This window comes from Capra hircus, chromosome 27 (assembly GCF_001704415.2).
Source record: "Capra hircus breed San Clemente chromosome 27, ASM170441v1, whole genome shotgun sequence".
NCBI lineage: Eukaryota > Metazoa > Chordata > Mammalia > Artiodactyla > Bovidae > Capra > Capra hircus.
In genome coordinates, this window is record NC_030834.1 from 33,020,110 (window position 1) to 33,041,874 (window position 21,765).

Sequence of the window (21,765 nt, forward strand, 5' to 3'; positions counted from 1 at the left end):
AGGACGTCAAGGCTGTATTTTGTCACCCTACTTATTTAACTTATATGCAGAGAACATCATGAGAAACGCTGGGCTGAGGAAACACAAGCTGGAATCAAGATTGCTGGGAGAAATATCAATAACCTCAGATATGCAGATGACACCACCCTTATGGCGGAAAGTGAAGAGGAACTAAAAAGCCTCTTGATGAAAGTGAAAGAAGAGAGTGAAGAAGTTGGCTTAAAACTCAACATTCAGGAAACGAAGATCATGGCATCCGGTCCCATCACTTCATGGGAAATAGATGGGGAAAAAGTGGAAACAGTGTCACTTTATTTTTGGGGGCTCCAAAATAAGAGATAGTGATTGCAGCCGTGAAACTAAAAGACGCTTACTCCTTGGAAGAAAAGCTATGACTAACGTAGACAGCATATTAAAAAGCAGAGACATTACTTTGCCAACAAAGGTCCATCTAGTCAAGGCTATGGTTTTTCCTGTGGTCATGTATGGATGTGAGAGTTGGGCTATAAATAAAGCTGAGTGCTGGAAAATTGATGCTTCTGAACAGTGATGTTGGAGAAGATTCTTGAGAGTCCCTTGGACTGCAAGGAGATCCAACCAGTCCATCCTAAAGGAGATCATTCCTGGGTGTTCATTGGAAGGACTGATGCTGAAGCTGAAACTCCAATACTTTGGCCACCTGATGCGAAGAACTGACTCATTGGAAAAGACCCTGATGCTGGGGAAGATTGAAGGCAGGAGGAGAAGATGGTTGGATGACATCACTGACTCGATGGACATGAGTTTGAGTGAACTCCGGGAGTTAATGATGAACAGAGAGGCCTGGCGTCCTATAGTGCATGAGGTTCACAAAGAGTCGGACACGACAGAGTGACTGAACTCAGCTGAACTGATGTCTAATCCCTTTACTTTTACTAATATATAAAGTTAAATATACTCAAATAGGACATTTTATTCAGAAATTTACATCTTCAACCATAATCCCTCTTCTTCCCTCCAAAACCACATATCACTCCCTATTTAATATTTCAATTTGTATGTTCCATCCACAACTGAAAATGTATGTGCTAAAAACAGAACAATATTACACTTTATTTCAAGAAACAGTACAGTCGTTCACTTTCAAGAGCAGGATCTCAATGCTTACTCATTCATTTATCCTCGTATGATTTGTCATAGGAAATGGAATATGGTTTCTTATGCTATACAATAGACACTTGTAGTCTATCCATTCTACACGTAACAGTTCACATCTGCTAATCTCAAATTCCCATTCCACCCCTCTTCTCCTCTTCCTCTCCCTTGTCAACTACCAGCCTGTTCTCTATGCATGTGAGTTTATTTCTGTTTCATCAATGAGTTCATTTGTTCCATATTTCACATTCCACATAAGTGATATCATACAATGTTTGTCTATTTCTGACTTAACTTTCCTTAGTATGATAATCTCTAGGTCTATCCATGTTGTTGCAAATGGCATTATTTCATTCTTTTTATGTCTGAGTACTATTCTACTTTGTGTCCATTCAGTCATTCAGTCATTTCTGACTCTCTGAGACCCCGTGGATGGAGCATGCCAGGCCTCCCTGTCCATCACCAACTCCCAGAACCTACTCAAATTCATGGCCATTGAGTCGGTGATACCATCCAACCATCTCGTCCTCTGTCATCCCCTTCTCTTCCCACCTTCAATCTTTCAGAATCAGGGGCTTTTTCAATGAGTCAGTTCTTCATATCAGGTTGCCAAAGTATTGGAGTTTCCACTTCACCATTAGCCCTTCCAAAGAATATTCAGGACTGATTTCCTTTAGGATTGAATGGTTTGATCTCCTTGCAGTCCAAGGGACTCTCAAGAGTCTTCTCCAACACCACAGTTCAAAAGCATCAATTCTTCAGTGCTCAGCTTTCTTTATGGTCCAACTTTCAAATCCATAGGTGACTACTGGAAAAATCATTGCTTTGTCTAGATGAACCTTTGTCAGCAAAGTAATGTCTCTGCTTTTTAATATGCTGTCTACGTTAGTCATAGCTTTGCTTCCAAGGAGTAAGTGTCTTTTAATTTCATGGCTGCAGTCCCCGTCTGCAGTGATTTTGGAAACCCCCAAAATGAAGTCTGCCATTGTTTCCATCATCTACCCATCTATTTGCCATGAAGTGATGGGACTGGATGCCATGAAATTAGTTTTTTGAATGTTGAGTTTTAAGCCAACTTTTTCACTTCTCCTCTTTCACTTTCATCAAGAGGCTCTTTAGTTCTTCTTTGCTTTCTGCCCTAAGTGTGGTGTCATCTGCATATCTGAGGTATATACATTAATAGTAAATGCATAATATATATAATAAATATACACATACCCCTTTATGTTTTGATCTGCTGATGAACACTTACATTGCTTGCCTTGTCTATTGTAAATAGGGTATTTTGAACATAGGGTTGCATGTATCTTTTTCAATTAGACTTTTCTCCAGATATATGCCCAGAAATGAGATTGCTGGATCATACGGTGACTCTATTTTTAGTTGTTTGAGGAACTTCCGTACTATTTTTTTATAGTGATTGCACCAATTTATATTCCCACCAGCAGTATAGGAAGCTTTCCTTTTCTCTACACCTTCTGCACTATTTCTTATCTGTAGGCTTCTTAACGATGGCTATTTGTGTGAAGTGGTACCACACTGTAGTTTTGACTTGCTGAACATTGCTAATTAGCTAATTATTAGAGAAATGCATCTTTTCATGTGCCTATAGGCCATATGCATGTTGTCTTTGGAGAAATGTCTATTTAGGTATTCTGCCAATTTTTTTTGTGAGTTCTATGCACTATATATATATATATATATATATATATAAGATTTTGTGTGTGTACTCTTCTCTTTAAATTCTATATTGAATTTATTACAATATTGTTTCTGTTTCATGTTTTGACCACAAGGCATGTGGGATTTAAGCTCCCAAACCAGGAATTAAACATGTACCTTCTGCATGGGAAGGTGAAATCTTGACCGCTAGACTGACAGGGAAGTCCTTGTTTGTGTATTTTGCGTATTAAATCTTAGTTGGTTGCATGGTTTGCAGATATTGTCTTTCATTCTGTATATTGGCTTTTTGCTTTGTTTATGGTTTCCTTTGTTGTGCAAAAGCTTGTTAATTTGATTAGATCCCTCTGGTTATTTTTGCTTTTGTATCTATCACCTTGGAAACTGACCTTAGAAAACACTGGCATGATTTATGTCAGAGAATGTTCTGCCTGTGTTCTCTTCTAGGAGTTTTATGGTGTCATGTCTTATGTTGAAGTCTTTAAGCCTTCATGAGTTTATTTTTGTGTGTGGTGTGAGGGTGCATTCTAACTTTTTAAATTTGCAAGTGGCTGTCCAGCTTTCACAGCAGCAGTTGCTGAAGAGAGTGTGTTATCCTCATTTTATATATCCAAGCCTCTTCTGTCAAAGACTAATTGACCATAGGTGTTCAGTGTCATTCTTGATTCCTTGCTATTTCTTACCTCCTACAGCCAAGACATGTTCATTCTAATTTTGGCGAGAATTTTGCCACAGTCATAATCTTGACCAACAACCAGTTCCTGGCACTATGGTTAGAAAAGTTTAAATCTTACTCCCCACATTCAGTGTTGCCCATTTGAAATTAGATATTAATTCTAAGAAGCATTTTTAATAATCTTTTAAAAGCTCTTTCTGTTTTCTCCTTCTACTTGTATAAGAAATGTGGGTGGGTGGTTGAGTTATCTCTCTCCCTCTCTTTATTGGTCAGTCCAGCTATATGACTGAAATTGTTTTGTCCATTGTTAACTTTACAATTTAATCTTTAGATTACAAAACAGCCAGGTGGATTGTAGTTGAACTAGAAACAGAATTAATATCTCTCAGATATGGATGTGGGGAAAGGTAGGGATGCATCTTCTTTTTGGGGAATAAAATGAAGGTATCTTCATGTTAATTGCAATAGTTATATGTGAAAGGTGGATGCATGATGTTGGTGGTATTCTTATATGGAAAATTAATGATGATGGGAGTGTTGCTAAGTAGCCAAGGGGAAGACTATTTTGGTCACTTATAGGAAAACCTGGTAGAAAATGGAATAAAGAGAAGTCTTTTTCCTTTTTTTTTCCTACTGATGGAGCTTCTGAGTGCAGGGAGTTTCAGCAATTGCTGTGGCAGAGTGTGTTCTGAGTTCATGGAGCTCTGGTTGGCAGCTGACTCGGGCCCTGTGGTCTCTTGGGCTTCTGTGTGAGTGTGGCTCCTGGCTGACTTCACTTATTCCTTCTCAGTGCTCCTCCTTTATTTATATAGACCTAAGTTTCTGGCTGACACAGTTTTCCAATATTGTGACTTGAACTGTGTCTTTCTAAAAGATGTATTTAAGTCCTAATCTCCCAGTACCTGTGAATGCCACATTATTTGGAAATATGGTCTTTGCACATATAACCAAGGCAGTCATACTGGGTTAGGTGACCAAAACTCCAATGACTGGCCTCCTTATAAGGAGAGAGAGCTGTGGAGACACATGGACACACCAGAGTGAAGGCGGCCATGAGATGACAAAGGCAGAGAGAGGAGTGACGAGGCGACAAGCCAGGGAAAGCTGAGGGCTGTCAGACAACCAGCAGAAACTGGAGAAGATAAAGCCTTCAAAGAGAGCATCACCCCGCGAACACAAGAACTGAATTGTGCTTTTCACAATTGCTGTAATATGTTGTAACCTGAATTGGTTCACTCTTAAACTGTTTATTGCTCAAATAAACGCCTGGCCACTGTGATGTTTAAACATTTAAATGAAAAGATTAAAGTGGTTTTAAGAGTTTAAAAACCATCTTATCATAGGGCTTAACTGGTTGGCAAATATTTGACCTCTTTAGACATGAAATTCAAGTCTCCTTGTTTAAGATTTGAACCAAACACTATGAACACAACCCTTTAAAAAACTCTGTGGCATATATATATTGTTGTTTCTAAGTTAACCATTCAGTCCTCTGTATTTGCATGAATCTCAGAATGATTTGGAATAGTCACCAAATTCACTTTGATTCGATTAGATTTTGTATTGGCTAAGACAGGTTTTACTTCTGTCAATGGTAATAGCAGTTAGAGTTGTCAGTGGTGATGGTGAACTTAGGATGAGAGTTTATACCAGTGCATCTGACAAGAAAGAGTGTGTAGGTGAAAAGGGAGGAAGAACGGGTCTGAAGAAAAGGGTTCCTATCCCAGGAAAATTAAGGGAAGATTTTCAGAAGATTAAATGCAGAGGGATTTACATTAGTATGCTTGGACAAAATTTCAGAGAGAACACTTTGGATTTGGCAGTGGTTTAAGGCTGTCTTGTGCCTACAGTTGAGGGGCTACATGGAGAGGAGAGAAAGAACATGAGGAGGGAGGAAGACCCCTAAATAATTTTTATGCCACAGAATGAATGTTGGGGCAGCTCCCTCTCTTCTAGGGACTGACATTAACTAGAAATCCAGACAGTCTTCAAGGGATAAAAGGGTTGGAAAGAAGTATTGGTATTGAGGATTGAGGGAGAATGTGAACCTTCTGTCCACTTGCCTTCCCCATTAAGCCCATGAGAAAGCCTCTGTACATGATGGAGTTAACTTTGTACATTAGTTTGTGATATATTTTTGCAAAATTAGAGTCCTGTGTCCACAACACATCTGGGAAGTAGAAGGGCAAGGGGTACTGGTCCAAAATAAGTCAGAGATGTGAAAATGCTCTAGTCCTGAGCAGGGTTCCCAGCCTTGAAATAATGGTATATGGGCTAGATAAAAAGTCCATTCACATTTTCTATAGCATCTTACGGAAAACCTGAATTACCTCTTTGGCTAACCCAATATTTGTTGACTAAACCTCAGGGGACCCATTTATTCCATCCCTTTAGAACCCAGAACAGGTTTTGAGTCGCCATATCCTCGCTTTTTCTCCCTGGGTTTATACCCTGATCACTGTGAATTTTCCAGGAACAAAGAATTTTACAAGCAGAGGCGACCTCTAGTCTAAAGGCAATGGTCAGAGGTCCTCTCCTCTAAAGTCCCAGGCTGAAAAGTCTTTGCTTCATTTGTTTGCAAAATGCCATTGGTACTTTCAGATAGTAAAGTAGTTATGGAGAGAACTTTGGAATTATATCCAAGGTTAACATATCTGGTGTAGGAAATGGCAACCCACTCCAGTACTGTTGACTGAAATCCCATGGACAGTGAAGCCTGCTCTGCTAGAGTCCAGGAGGTGGCAAGGTGCTGCACAAGACTGAATACTTGAGGACTTTTTAGCTAATGCTTATAATACCTAAAAATAACTTAATGGAAATAATCAAAGATGCAGAGATTTATATGCTGTATTCTCAAAATTAAAATAACCTATGTGCTATAAATGAAATGACAACTTACTAGATTTAAAAATTAAAGCACTCAGGGAACTATATAGCTATTCATTGTCTTCTTGGGTGGGGAAGCTCAGTTCAGTTCAATCGCTCAGTTGTGTCCGACTCTTTGCGACCCCATGAATCGCAGCACGTCAGGCTTCCCTGTCTATCACCAGCTCCTGGAGTTCACTCACACTAGCGTCCATCGAGTCAGAGATGCCATCCAGCCACCTCATCCTCTATCGTCCCCTTCTCCTCCTGCCCCCAATCCCTCTCAGCATCAGAGTCTTTTCCAATGAGTCAACTCTTTGCATGAGGTGGGGAAGCTAATAGAATATAAAACAGAGGTTTCCTCATCACTTAGGTGGCTTCATAGAGCACTAAAGTATTTTCTTGTATTCATGTATAATCCTTTACTTTTGCTAATAGATTTAAATATATTAAAATCTGGTAGTTTAGTCCAAAATTTATATCTCCATCCACAAACCTGTGCCTTCCCTTCAAAGCCGTGTATTGCTTCGTATTTAACATTTCAATTTTTGTGTGCCCACCACACCTAGAACTCAATGTGTTAAACACACCACCATGATGCTTTATTTGATGATAAGTATGATCATTTATTTTCAAAACAGAAATCTCAACATCTTTATTAATTAACAGTTTTCTAGTATATCACAGAATATTGAAGATAGCTTCCTGTACTATAGAATAAGACCTCGTTTATCGATTATATATATGACATAGTAGTTCACGTTTGATAATCCCATATTCCCATTACATCCCTCCCACCATCCCTCTCCTTTGACAACCGCAAGTCTGTTTTCTATGCATGTGAGTTTGTTTCTGTTTCATATGTAACTCCATGTGTGTTGCATTTTAGACTCTAAATATAAGTGATATCGTATGATATTTGTCTATTTCATTTGATATTATAATCTCTAGATCTATCTATATTGCTGCAAGTTGCATTATTTCATTCTTCTTTATGGCTGAGTAATATTGTGTGTGTGTGTGTGTAAATCTTTAATCATTCATCTGACCATTTACATTTAGGCTGTTTCCTTGTCTTGGGTATTGAACACAGCACCACTGTTCACATAGAGGTGCATGTATCTTTTTAGGTTGGTTGGATGTTTTTTTTGTCGTTTTTGCATTTTTTACATGCTAGCTTACCAATTTATTATCTATACAAAGTTATTAAAGGATACAAATCTTTTAATACAAAAAAAAAAAGGATACAATCAACCTCCAGATGAAGAGATATGCAGGACAAGTTCCCAAACAAGGGATCGGATGACCTCATGGATCTTTTTGAATTAGAATTTTCTTTGGATATATGTGCAAGACTGGGATTATTGGATTATATGGGCATTCCATTTTAAGTTTTTTGAGGAAAACCCATACTATTTTTCATTTTCCATAGTGACTGCAGCAATTTACCTTCTCAGCAACAGTGTAGTAGGTTCTCTTTCCTCCGCGCCCTCTCCAGCATTTGTTACTTGTAGACTTTCTAATGATGGCCATTCTGAGTGTGAGGTGCTACCTCATTGTAGCTTTGCCTTGCATGTCTCTAATTATTTGTGATGTTGAGCAGCTTTTCATGTGCCTTATAGCCATTTTTATGTATCTTTGGATAATGTCTGTTTAGGTATTCTACCTTTTTTGATTGGGTTGTTTGTGTCTATGTTATAAAGCTGTTTGTATATTTTAGATGAAAACCCCTTGTTGGTCACATTGTTTGCAAATATTTTCTCTTGTTCTGAGGTTCTCTTTGTTTTGTGTATGCTTTTCTTTGCTGTGCAAAAGCTTATTATTTTGATCAAGTCTCATTTGTTGATATTTGCTTTGTTGATATATTGCCTTGGTAGACTGGCCTTAGAAAACACTGTAGTTTAAGTCAAATAATATTTTGCCCAAATTCTCTTCTAGGAAATTTATGGTGTCATGTCTTATATTGAAGTATTTAAGCAATTTTGAGTTTATTTTTGTGTATGGTGTGAGAGTGTGTTCTAACTTTATTGATTTACATGTGGCTGTCCAGTTTTCCCAACATCACTTGCAGAAAACAATGTATTTTCCTAGTTTTCTATATTCTGGCCTCCCTTGTCAGTGATTTATTATCCAGAGGTGTCCAGTATCACTTTTGATTACTTACTATTACTTACTTCACACACATAAGCAGCGTACATTCCACTCTTGGCTGGAGTTTTGCCATAGCCATAATCTTGGCCAACAATAATTTCTCAACATTACTGCTAGAAAAGTCTAAACCCTAGTCACTATATACAATTTTGTCCTTCTAAAATCAGATCTGAATTCTGTGTAACATTTTCAATAATCTTACTTTAAAAGTCATCTTCCTGCTTTTCCCTTCTTCTGCTTTACAGAAGAAATGTTGGTGACTGTTTGAGTTCCCCCAATGCCCCTTCTCTCTTTTTCTGTTACTCCTTTTATTGGTCAGTCTAGTCTTGCTAGTTTTTTGTCCATTGTTAAATTTGCAATTTGGTTTGTGGCTGAACTACAAGGGAAATTAATATCTCTCAGACATGGAAATAGTAATGCAGGGACTTTGGCACTTTCTCTTTTTGGGAAGAGTGTGAGGATATCTTCATCTTAAGTGCAATAGCTGCATGCTGGAGGCAGATGCTTGATGTTGATACGGTTCTTATTATATAGAAGTTTAATCATGTTGAAAGTGAAACTGAAGGTCACTCAGTCATGTCCGACTCTTTGTGAGCCCATGGACCATATGGTCCATGAAATTCTCCAGGGCCAGAATACTGGAGTGGGTAGCCTTGCCCTTATCTAGGGGATCTTCCCAACCCAGGGATCGAACTCAGGTCTTCCACATTGCAGGTGGATTCTTTACCAGCTGAGCCACAAGGAAGCCCTCATGTTGCAAATGGTGCAAATTAGCCAAAGGGGTAGACTGTTTCAGTGATTTATGGAAAACTGATAGGAGATTGACTAACGAGATGAAAAGCATTTTTTCCCTTGCTCCTGAGGAGCTTCTGAGGCAGCGCAGGTCCAACAAATGTTGTGTTCTGCCTTCATGGAGCTGATTGGCAGCTGATGTTGTGTTCTGCCTTCATGGAGCTGATTGGCAGCTGATGTTGAGTTCTGCCTTCATGGAGCTGATTGGCAGCTGATGTTGTGTTCTGCCTTCATGGAGCTGATTGGCGGCTGACTTTGGCCTCGAGGTCTCCTGCATCTTCTGGGCGAGTTATGGCTCCTGGCTGATGCCATTTATTCCTTCTCCAATGCACTTCCTTTCTTTATGTATTCCTGAGTTTCTGACCTATGTAATTTTCCAAGTGTTGTGAGTTGAATTATATCCCGTCAAACTTGTATGTGAATCATAAAGTGCCAATACCAGTGAATGTGATCTTATTTGGAAATATGGTCTTTTCACATAGAACCAAATTTAAATGGTCATACTGGATTAGGAGGGCACTGACTCCAATTACTTATGTCCTTATAAGGAGAGAGAGATGTGGAGACACATGGACACACCAGAGCAAAGGAGGCCACGTGATGATGAAGGGAGAGACAGGAGTGATGCAGCTGCAAGCCAAGGGAAGTGGAGGTTCGCCAGTAGCCAGTAGGAGCTGGACAAGGCAAGGGCCTGCAATGAGAGCATGGCCCTGCCAACATCCTGATTTCACATTTCTAGCCTTTGAAACCTATGGAAAGATTTAATTTATGTTTTAAGAAAAATGCTGAATTTGTTTATAATATTAAAAAGCCCCTCTCCTAACCCCCATGTTTCTTTGTAGTAGAAGTCAGGGTGTGCTCTGACATCTATATCACCTTACCTGATTTAACGTAAGCTAGAGCCTGTCAAGTGAACTCCGGGAGTTGGTGATGGACAGGGAGGCCTGGCGTGCTGCGATTCATGGGGTCACAAAGAGTCGGACACGACTGAGCGACTGAACTGAACTGAACTGAGAGCCTGTCTTACAAGAACTGAATTGTGCTTTTCACCCTCTAATGTTCGGTAACCTGAGTTGTTATCAGTTCACTCTTCTGCAGGGCTTCCCTGCTATTTCAGAGGGTTAAGAATTTGCCTGGAATGCAGGAAACACAGGAGGCATGGCTTCCATCCCTGGGTTAGGAAGATCCCCTGGAGGAGGAAATGGCAACCCACTTTTGCCTGAAAAAATCCCATGGACAGCGGAGTCTGGGAGGCTACATACAGTCCATGGGGCTACAAAGGGTTGGACACAACTGAACTACCATACATGCAGGTACACACTCTTCAACTAGATATTTAATTTTTTTTAATATAAATCTATTTATTTTAATTGGAGGTTAATTACTTTACAATATTGTATTGGTTTTGCCATACATCAACATGAATCCACCACAGGTATACCCATGTTCCCCATCATTTTTTAAGTAAATACTTAGCCACTGTGATGTATAGAAATTTAAAAGAAAAGATTAAAGTTGATAAGAGTGAAAAAAGTTGTCTATAGCATAGGGCTTAAAAAAGTGTCTGGGAAATATGACCTCTTCAGATAAGAAATTAAGGTCTTCTTGTTTAAGATTTTTACCCATTAATAGAATATATTCCTTATAACTCCAAACATTCTGATTACAACCATTTAAAAATATGTTGCCCTTATATAATGTGGCTTCTCATTTATCCATTTAGCTCTGTATATTTGCATGAATCATTAAATCTACTTTGATTCAACTGGATTGTGTTCCAGAGGTCTGGGTTATAATTTAGATTTAGCACAGAGTTTACCTCTATTGATGGTAATGGTGGTTAAAGTTGTCACTGGCAATGGTGAACTTAAGAAGAGAGTTCATAACAGTGCATCTAACAAGAAAGAGTGTATAGGTGAAAAATGAGAAAGAATGGGTCTGAAGAAAGGCCTGATTATCTCAGGAAAATAAAGGGAAGATTTTTAAGGATATTAAATGTAAAAGGATTAACATTAATATGTTTTGACAATATTTAAGAATTAACTCTGGATTTAACAGTGGTTTAAGGCTGTCTTGTGCCTACTGTTGAGGAGCTACTTGGAAAAGAGAGCAAGGATATGAAGAGGAGGGGACCCCAAAGGAATTTTATACCAGAAATGATTGTTGGGGGCAGCACCCTCTCTTCTTTGGGCAAATTCACTAGAAAACCAGAGAATCTTTAAGGAACCAAGGAAATGTTGAAAACAAGCACTGGTATTGAGACTATGAGGCAGAGTGTGAACCTTCTGTCCACTTGTGTTTCCCTAGAGGGGACTGATCGCCCATTGTGCCCATGAGAAAGCATCTGTGCACGAGTGAGTAAACTTTGTGCATTACAGTTTGTGACAAGTAATTTAGCAAATCAGAGTTCTGTTTCCACAATACAGTTGGGAGGTAGAGGGGCAAGTTATACTGTTATGGAATGAATGAGAGGCATGAAAATTCTTCAGTCCTGATCAGGTTTCCTGGCTTTGAAATAGTGGGATATTGGTTGGCCAAAAAAGTTCATCCAGCGTTTTCTGTGATGGACATTTTGGCCAAACAAGTATATTTTTCTGATCCAGCGTTCTGGACTAAACTTCAATAACCACCTTTATTCTATCCCTTTAGGAACCAGAACAGGTTTTGAGAAGCCACATCTTCACTTCTCCCTGGGGTCCTACTATGGTCCCTGTGAGTTCTCCAGGAACAAAGTATCTTTACAAGCAGAGGTGAACTCTAGTCAAGAGTGGTCACAAGTCCTCACCTCTAAAATCCTGGGCTGGAAAGTCTTTGTTGTATGTGCTTGTGAACTACCACTGTTAGTCTCAGTTAGTAAAGTAGTTTTGGAGAGAACTTCGGAAATATACCCAAGTCAATAACAAATGCCTATAGCGCCTAAAAATAATTTAATGGAAAGAATCAAAGACACAAGAGATTTATATACAGTATTTACAAAATGAAAATATGTACTATAAATTAAGTAAAGCATGTTATATTTTTTAAATGTAGCCCTCATGAAATTTTACAGCTACTCATAATCATTGTTATGAGAATAAAAGCTTCTCGAATATAAAATAGAAGTATCCTGTTCACTTAGGTTGCTTCACAAGTACCTCATTATTTAAATAGTATTTATGTCTAATCCCTTTACTTGTACTAATATGTCAATATAAATATACTCAGAGAAGTTTTTTTTCCCAAAATTTATTTCTCCACCCATGGTCTGCTTCTTTCCTGCAAAACTATGTATCACTATTTCAATATATGTTTCACTCACACCTAAAAGTCACTGTGTTAAAATCTACCACCATTATGATCTATTTTAAGATACAGTTGAATCACTCACTTTGAAGACAGGAATATCAATATATTCATCATTTTTACTTATTTATAGCTTTATATATTTTTCCTAGTATGTTTTGATACAGGGTATTGAATATGATTTCCTGTGCTATACAATAGGACCTTTTCGTTTATCCATTCTATATATAATAGTTCACAACTTGTAGTTCCAAATTCCCAATCCATCCCTCCTTCGTCTTCCCTCCCTCTTGACAACTACAGGTCTGTTTCTGCATGTTTGTTTCTGTCATAGATAAGTTCATCTGTGTGATATTTTAGATACCATATGTAAGTGACATCACATGATATTTGTCTTTCTATTTCAGATTTATTTTGCTTAACATGATAATCTCTAAGTCTGTCTATGCTACTGCAAGCAGCATTACTTCATTCTTTTTAATGGCTAAATAATATTCTAGTGTGTGTGTGTGTGTGTGTGTATAAGAGATACACATATGATGTATACAGACGAATCTTCTTCATGCACTCATCTATCAGTGGACAGTTAGGGTGTTTCTGTGTCTTGGCTATTGTAAATAGTACTGCCATGAATACATGGTTATTTGGATCTTTTTGAAATAGTGTTTCCTCAAGATATATGCCCAGAAATGGGATTGCTGCATTATATGGGAACTCTAGTTTTTAGAGGAACCTCCATACTATTTTTCATAGTGGCGAAGGAAATGGCAACCCACTCCAGTATTCTTGCCTGGAAAATCCCATGAATGGAGGAGCCTGGTAAGGTACAGTCCATGGGGCCGCAAAGAGTCGGACATGACTGAGCGACTTCATTTTCATGCTAATTTATATTCCCATGAACATCTATGAGGGTTTCTTTTTCTTTTCACCCTCTCCAGCATTTGATATTGGTATACTTTCTAATGATGGCCTTTCTGAGTGTGAGATGTTACCTCACTGTTGTTCTGACTTGCTCAGTTTAATTATTAGAAAAATGCATCTTTTAATGTGCTATTGGTCATCTCTATTTGGAGAAATGGCTATCTATCTAAGTATTCTGCCTATTTTTGATTGGGTTATTTGATTTTTTGTTATTGAGTTGTATGAACTGTTTATATATTTTCCATATCAAGCCCTTGTTGGTTATATCATTTACAAATATTTTCTCTCGTTCTGTAGATGGTCGTTTTATTTTGTTTATGGCATCCTTTGTTATGCAAAAGCTTTTAGTTTGTTTGTCTCATTTTTAATTTTTTTAAAAAATTTCTATTACCTTGGTACACTGACCAAGGTGATAGAAATACAATACCAAATACAATACCATTGTATGAAATATGTCAGAGAATGTATTATCTATCTTCCTATCTAGCAGTGTCATGATGACATGTTTTATATTTTAGTCTTTAAGACATTTTGAAAATTTTTTTGTGTATGGTGAGGGTGTGTTCTAACTTTATTGATGTACACCGGACTGTCTAGCTTTCTAAACACCACTTAGTGAAGAGAAACACTTTTTGTATATTCCTCTTTTTGTATATTCTGGCCTCACATGTTAAAGAATAATGGGTCATAAGCATTGAGTGTCATTCTTGATCCATTGCTATTTCTTACTTCCAGCCACCAAGTAGAGTACATTGTATTTTGGATATAATTTACTTATTGTCATAATCTTGGACAGCAGCCAGTTCTTACCATTACCGTTAGAAAAGTCTAAAGCCTAGTCCCCACATTCCATGCTGTCCTCCTGAAATTAGGTCCTGTTTCTAAGTATCATTTTCAATAATCTTCCTTAAAAAGGTCATCTCCCTGCTTTCTCCCTCTCCTATTCTATATAAGGAACGTTGGTGGCTGTTGGAGTGCCCTCTTTCTCTCTCTATCATTCAATCTCTCTACACATCTGTCTGTATTGTTGACAGTTGCTAACAATTTAACCTTGAGATTACAAAACTAGAAAGTGAATTAATGACTGAACCAGAAGTGAATTAATACCTTCTAGATGTGTACTTGGGAATGGATGGGGTTTTACACCCTCTCTTTTAGGAAAGACGGTGAGGCTGTGGTTTAGTCACTAAGTCATATCCAACTCTGTGATACCATGGAATGTAGCCCAGCAGGCTCCTCTGTCCATGGGATTCTTCAGGCATGAATACTGGAGTGGGTAGCCAGATCTCCTTCCCCAGAGGATCTTTCCCTTCATGTTAACTGCAATAGTTGATGGTTAGTAGGCAGATGCACAATGTCACTACTATCTTATTATATGGATGTTCAATCATGGTGAGAATGATGCTACGTAACAGAAGAGGTAGGCTATTTTAGTTATTAATGGGAGGTTGATAGGAAATTGACTAAAGAGAGGAGAACCTTTTCTTCCTTCTTGCTGCTGATGGAGCTTCTGAAGCAGGACAGTTCCAGCGAGTGCTGTGCAGAGTGTGTCCTGCATTCATAGAGCTCAGATTAGCACATGATTTTAGGCTTCTGGTCTCCTGCGTCTTCTTTGTGAATTTGCTCCTGGCTTACTACATTATTCCTTCTTCAATCTCTTCCCTTTTAAAATAGACCTGAGTTTCTGACCCATGTAATAGTCTCAGTGTTTTGCATTGAATTGTGTCCCCACAAAAGAAAGATGCACTTAAGTCCTAATCTCCCAGGACCTATGATTGTGGCCATATTTGGAAATAAAGTCTTTGATAAGTGACTAAATTTAGATGAGGTCATTCGGGATTAGGCAGGCATAATTCCAATGACTTATGTCCTTGTAAAGAGAGAGAGCTTTGGAGACACATAGACAGGCCAGAATGAAGGAGGCCATGTGATGATAAAGGCAGAGATTGGTGTGATGCAGCTACAAAAGCCAAGAAAAGCTAGAATTGCAGGTAAGCAGCTAATACTGGACAAGAGCCTTCAAAGAGAGCATGGCCCTTCCCGGAACTAATTTTTTAGATTTCTGGGCTTTGAAAACCATGAAGAGATTTATTTTTGTCTTAAGAAGTAAAAAGTTGAATTTATTTATAATTTATATAAAGCCCTCCTCCTGATCCCCAGGTAGTTTTTCAGTAGAAGCCGAGATGTACTTGGTTACCTGGATTCCCTTATCTGGTTTAGCTTAAGTTGGAGCATGTCTAACATAACTGAATTGTGCTCTTCACTCTATAATATGCTGTAACCTGACTTGGTGTCAGTTCACTCTTCAATATGTGGTTAATTTTCAAGTAAATCCTTAGCCACTGTAATGCTTAGATATTTAAATGAAAAGATTAAGATGGTCAGGATTTAAAAAAAAAAGTTATCTTCATTATCAGGCTTCACACTTGGCTGGTAAATATATTTGACCACTTCAGACAAGTTTCCTTGTTTAAGATGTACCACTTTTGAGAATATCTTCCTTATAACTCCAAAACCTTGAAGATATCCCTTAAAAATCTGTTGCATGCATATAATGTTGTTTCTAAGTTAAAATTAACCACCTAGTTCTATATATATGTGTGTGGATTTCAGAATGATTTGGAGTATTTACTAAATTCATTTTGATCCAACTGGATTGTGTTCAAGGAGACTGGGTTATGTTTTAGACAAACCACAGGTTTTACTTCTATTGATGGTAATCGTGGTTAAACTTGTCGATGGTGAAATTAAGATGGGAGTCTATACCAGTGTATCCAACAAGAAAGAGTGTGTAGGTGTAAAACGAGAAAGAATGGGTCTGAGGAAAATTCTGCCTAATCCAAGACAATTAAGAGGAGATTTTAAAAATGATTAAATGCAGAAGGACTGACATTAATATGTTTTGACAACATTTCAGAGAGAACGCTATGGGTTTGGCAGTAGTTTAAGGTTGTCTTAAGCCACTTGTGAGGGGCTACTTGGAAAAGAGAAAACGGATATGAGACCAGAGGGAGCCCCAAGGGAATTTCATACCAGAGAATGGGGGCCTGGTAACTACAAAACCAGACAGTCTTTAAGGGACCAGGGGAACGTTGGAAACAAGTGTTGGTATTGAGGGTATGAGGGAGAATGTTCTGTCTTCTGCTCTTTCCCCAGAGGAAATCGATCACCCATTATGCCCTTGAGAAAGCACCTGTGAAGGAGTGAGTGAACTTGATGTATTACAATTTGTGATATGCATTTTTGCAAAACCAGAATCCTGGGTCCACAATAGAGCTGGGAGGTGGAAGTTAAAGGAGGGATATTGTCACAAAATAAGCCAGAGGCATGAAGGTTCTTTAATCTTGAGCAAAGTTCCTGGCCTTGAAATTCTGAGGTACAGGTTGGCCAAAAAGTTCATTCATGTTTGCTGTAGCATCTTTTGGAAAACCTCAAAGGAACTTCTTGGACAGTTCTTTTTCGACCCAGTATTCTGGACTAAACCTCAAGGAATACATTCATTCCATCCCTGGAGAAACCAGAAAAGGTTTTGAGTGGCCACATCCTCACTTCTTCTCCCAGGGGCCCTACTCTGATCACTGAGTTCTCCAGGAACAAAGGAACTTTACAAGCAGAGGGGACTTCTGGTTGAAAGAGAGTGGTCACGCGTCCTCTCCTCTACAACACTGGGCTGGAAAATCTTTGCTCCATGTGTTTGTATTTCACAAATACAAAATTTGGAAATATATCCATGTCTTTAGCAAATACTTATAACATTTAGTTTAATGGAAATAATCAAAGATGTAGGGATTTATTTACAGCATTTTAAAAATGAAAACAAATTATATGTGCTAGATTAAATGACAGCATAATAGATGTCAGAATTGCAGCACTCAGCAAACTCTATAGCTATGCATAGTTATTGGCGTAAGAAAAAAAGCTACTAGAATATAAAACAGTTATCATCTTCACTTAAGTTGCTTCTCACAGCACTGAAGTATTTTAATAGTATGATGTCTAATCCCTGTACTTTTGCTTATATGTACTCTTAAATATAACCAAATAGGGCATTTTATTCCAAACTTTATATCACTCACAATGATCCCTCTTCTTCCCTCCACAACCACATAGCACTTCCTATATAATATTTTAATTTGTATGTTAAATCCACATCTAAAACTCAGTATTTAAAAACTCACCTCCATTATGCTTTTAGATAGTATAAACTTTCAGACAGGAATCTCAATTTCTTTCTTTATTTTTCCTAGTATGATTTATTGCAGAATATTTAATATACTTTCTTATGCTATAAAATAGGACCTTGTTGTTTATCCATTCCACATCTAATAGTAAATATTTCACATCTACTAGTCCCAAATTCCCAATCCATCCCTCCTCTGTCCTCACCCTCCCTTGACAACCATCAGTCTGGCCTCTATGTATGTGAGTTTGTTTCTCTTTGTAGATAAGTTCATTTGTGTCCTGTATTAGATTCCACATATCAGTAATATCATATGATATTTGTTTATTTCTGACATACTTAGGATGACAGATCTCTAGGTCCACCCATATTGCTGCAAATGGAAGTATTACATTACTTTTTATTGCTAATAGTCTACTGTATGTGTGTGTATGCATTTTTATGCATTCATCTGTCGATGGACACTTAGGTTGTTTGATGTCTTGGGTATTGAAATAGTGCTGTTATGAACATAGGGGTTCATGAATCATTTTGAGTTTTGTTTTTCCTTTTTTTTTTCCATGGTACCTTACCAATTTATTATATATAAAAGACTGCAGAAGGATGCCAATCAACAACCAGATAAAGAGATATGTAGGATGAGGTCCCGAACAAGGGATCTGATGTCCTCATGGATCTTTTTGAATTAGTTTTCTCTGGCTATACACCCGGGTGAGGAATCATGTGTCATATCTACTTTTAGATTTTTGAGATACCTCCATATTATTTTTTATAGTGGCTGCACTAATTTACATTTCTACCAACAGTGTAGGAAGTTCTCTTTACTCCAGACCCTCTCCAGTATGTGTTATTTGTAGAGGTTTTAATGATGGCCATTCTGATCAGTGTGAGGTGGTACCGCATTATAGTTTTAACTTGCATTTATCTAATAATTTGTGACGTTGAACATGTTTTCATGTGCCTAATGAGCATCTGTATATATCTTTGGAGAAATGTCTACTTAGATATTCTACCCTTTTTGGTAGGGCTGATTGGGTTTTGTTGTTGTTGTTGCTATTGATCTGTATAAGCTGATTGCCATATTTTGCATATTAGGTCCTTGGTCACATTGTTTGCAAATGTTTTCTCTCACTGTGTAGATTGTCTCTGTTTTAATTATGCTTTCCTTTGTTGTGCAAAAGCTTATTAGTTTGATTAGGCCTCATTTTTATATTTTTGCTTTGATTTCTATTGCTTTGATGGACTGTCCTTAGGAAACATAGGTATGTTTATGTCAGAGAATTCTTTGCCTTTGTTCTTTTCCAGGAGCTTCATGGTGTCATGTCTTATATTGAAGACTTTAAGGCATTTTGAGTTTATTTTATGTATGGTGTGAGAGTGTGTTCCAACTTTACTGATGTACATGTGGCTGTCCAGCTTTCCCAACACCACTTGCTGAAGGGACTGTGTTTCCTCGTTTTACATATCCTTGCCTTCATTGTCAAAAAATCAATTAACCATACGTGCTCAGGGTCATTCTTGACTCACTGCTATTTTTCCCTCCCACACCCAAGTGGTGTCTACTCTATTGTTGGCTAAAATTTGGCTATGGTATAATCTTGGCCAAAAACCAGTTCTTCACATTTCTGCTGGAAAACTATAAACCCTAGTCCTCACATCCAATTTTGTCCTCTTGAAATTAGATCTTAATTCTAAGTAACATTTTCAATCATCTTACTTTATAAAGTCATCTTCCTGCTTTCTTATACTTCTATTTGATATAAGGAATGTGAGTGGTTGTTAGAGTCATCTCTCTCTCTCCCTTTCCCCCATCCCCCTCTTCCCCCCTTTCTCTCTCTTTATTGGTCCACCTAGCTACATGTCTACCAGTTTTGTTAGTATTATAGTTATTAGCTTTATAATTTAATCTGTAGATTACAAAATATCCTGGTGGGATTGTTGCTGAACTAGAAGGGGAATTACTATCTCCCAGATATGGATGCGATGATGGATAGACGTTTACATCTTGTATTTTTGGGAAGAGTGTTAGGATACCTTCATCTTAATCGCACACTGGAAGCAGATGCATGCTGTTGCTACATTGGAAGTTTAATCATTGTCAAAATAGTACTAAATAGCCAAAGGGGTAGACTAGTTTAGTTATGTATGGGTAACTGAAAGACTTCTCCTCTCGTTAGTCAATTTCCTTTCTTCTGCATCTGGTGGAGATTTTGAGGCTGAGCAGGTCCAAGGACATGCTGTGGCTGAGTGTGTCCTGCACTCACAGAGCTCTGAATGGCAGGTGACTTTGGCCTCATTGTCTCCTGCATTTTCTCTGTGAAATTATTCCTTCAAATCGCTTCCTTTTTTATATAGACCTGAGTTTCTGACCCGTATATCTTTCCAATGTTGTGAGCTGAACTATGTCCCCACAAAAGATGCAAAGTCCTAATCTCTGAATATCTTTGCATGGAACCTTATGTGGAAATACGGTATTTGCACATATAACAAAATGTAGATGGTCATACTGGATTCAGTGGGCATTAACTCCAATGACTGTTTTCTGTGTAAGTAGAGAGAGATTTGGAGACATACAGACAAATCTAGAGTGAGGGGGTCATGTGACAACAGAAGCAGCTACAAGCCAATGAAAACTGAGGATTCTAGTAACCAGCAGAAGCCGGATGAGACAAGAGCCTTCCAAGAGAGCATGGGCCTGCCAGCACCTTGGTTTCAGATTTCTAGGCTTCGAAAACCATGAAAAGATTTTGTTTTTGTCTTAAGAAATAAAAAGCTTAATTTGTTTATAATTTTTTAAAATCCCCCACTTGATCACCAAGTGATTTTGTAATAGAAGCCAGGATATGCTTGGACAATAAGTTGGAGCCTATTTTACAAGAACTGACCTGTGTGTTTCACACTCTAATGAGCTGTAACCTGACTTGGCATCAGTTCACTCTTTAAAGGTATGTTTAATTTTGAAATAAAGACTTAACCACTGTGATGTATAGCAATTTAAAAGAAAAGATTAAGAGAATTTGTTATAAAAAAGTCATTACATCACAGGGCTTAACAAATGTCGAGTAAATATGTTTCACCTCTTTAGGCAAGAAGTTCAAGTCTCCTTGTTTAAGATTTGTACCAATTCAGAGAGTATCTTCCTTATGACTCCAAACACTATGAACACAACCCTTTTAAATAAATCTGTGGCATGTATGTAATGTTGTTTCTAAAGTCACCATTTAGTTCTCTGAGTTTGCATGAATCTCAGAATGATCCGGAATATTCACTAAATCCACTATGATCCAACTGGTTTTTGTATAGTCTAAGATGGGTTTTGTCTCTGTCAGTGGTAACTGTGGTTAAAGTTGTCAGTGGTGATGGTGAAATTAGGATGGGATTTTTATACCAGCGCATCTGACAGGAAAGAGTGTATAGGTGAAAAATGGGAAAGAATGGGTCTGAAGGAAGGTCTGACTATTCACGGAAAATGAAGGGAAGGTTTTACAAAGGATAAGCAGAAGCATTAACATTAATATGTTTGGACAATATTTCAGAGATAGCACTGTGGATTTGGCAGTGGTTTAAGGCTGTCTTGTACCTACTGTCGAGGGGCTACTTGGAGAAGAGAGAAAGGATATGAGGTGGGAGGGGGACCTCAAAGGAATTTGTGTGCCAGAGGATGAGTGTTGAGGACAGTTGCCTCTCTTGTGGGGGCCTAGTAACTAGAAAACCAGTATTTAAGGAATGAAAAAATGTTTGAAAAAAGTGTTGGTATTGAGAACTGAGGGAGAATGTGAACTACATCAACCATTATGCCCATGAGAAATTATCTATACACGAGTGAGTGAACTTTGTGATTTAGTTTGTAATATGCATTTTTGCAACATTAGAGTCTTGTGTCTATAGTTCATTTGGGAGGTGGAGGGGCAAGGGATACTGTTCCAAAGTAAGCCAGAGGCATGGAAATTCTTTAATCCTGAGCAGGGTTCATGGCCTTGAAATAATGGCATATCTGTTGGCCAAAATGTCCATTCATATTCTCTGTAACATTTTATGGAAAATACCAAATGACCTCTGTGGCCCAATACTCTTCACTGATTAG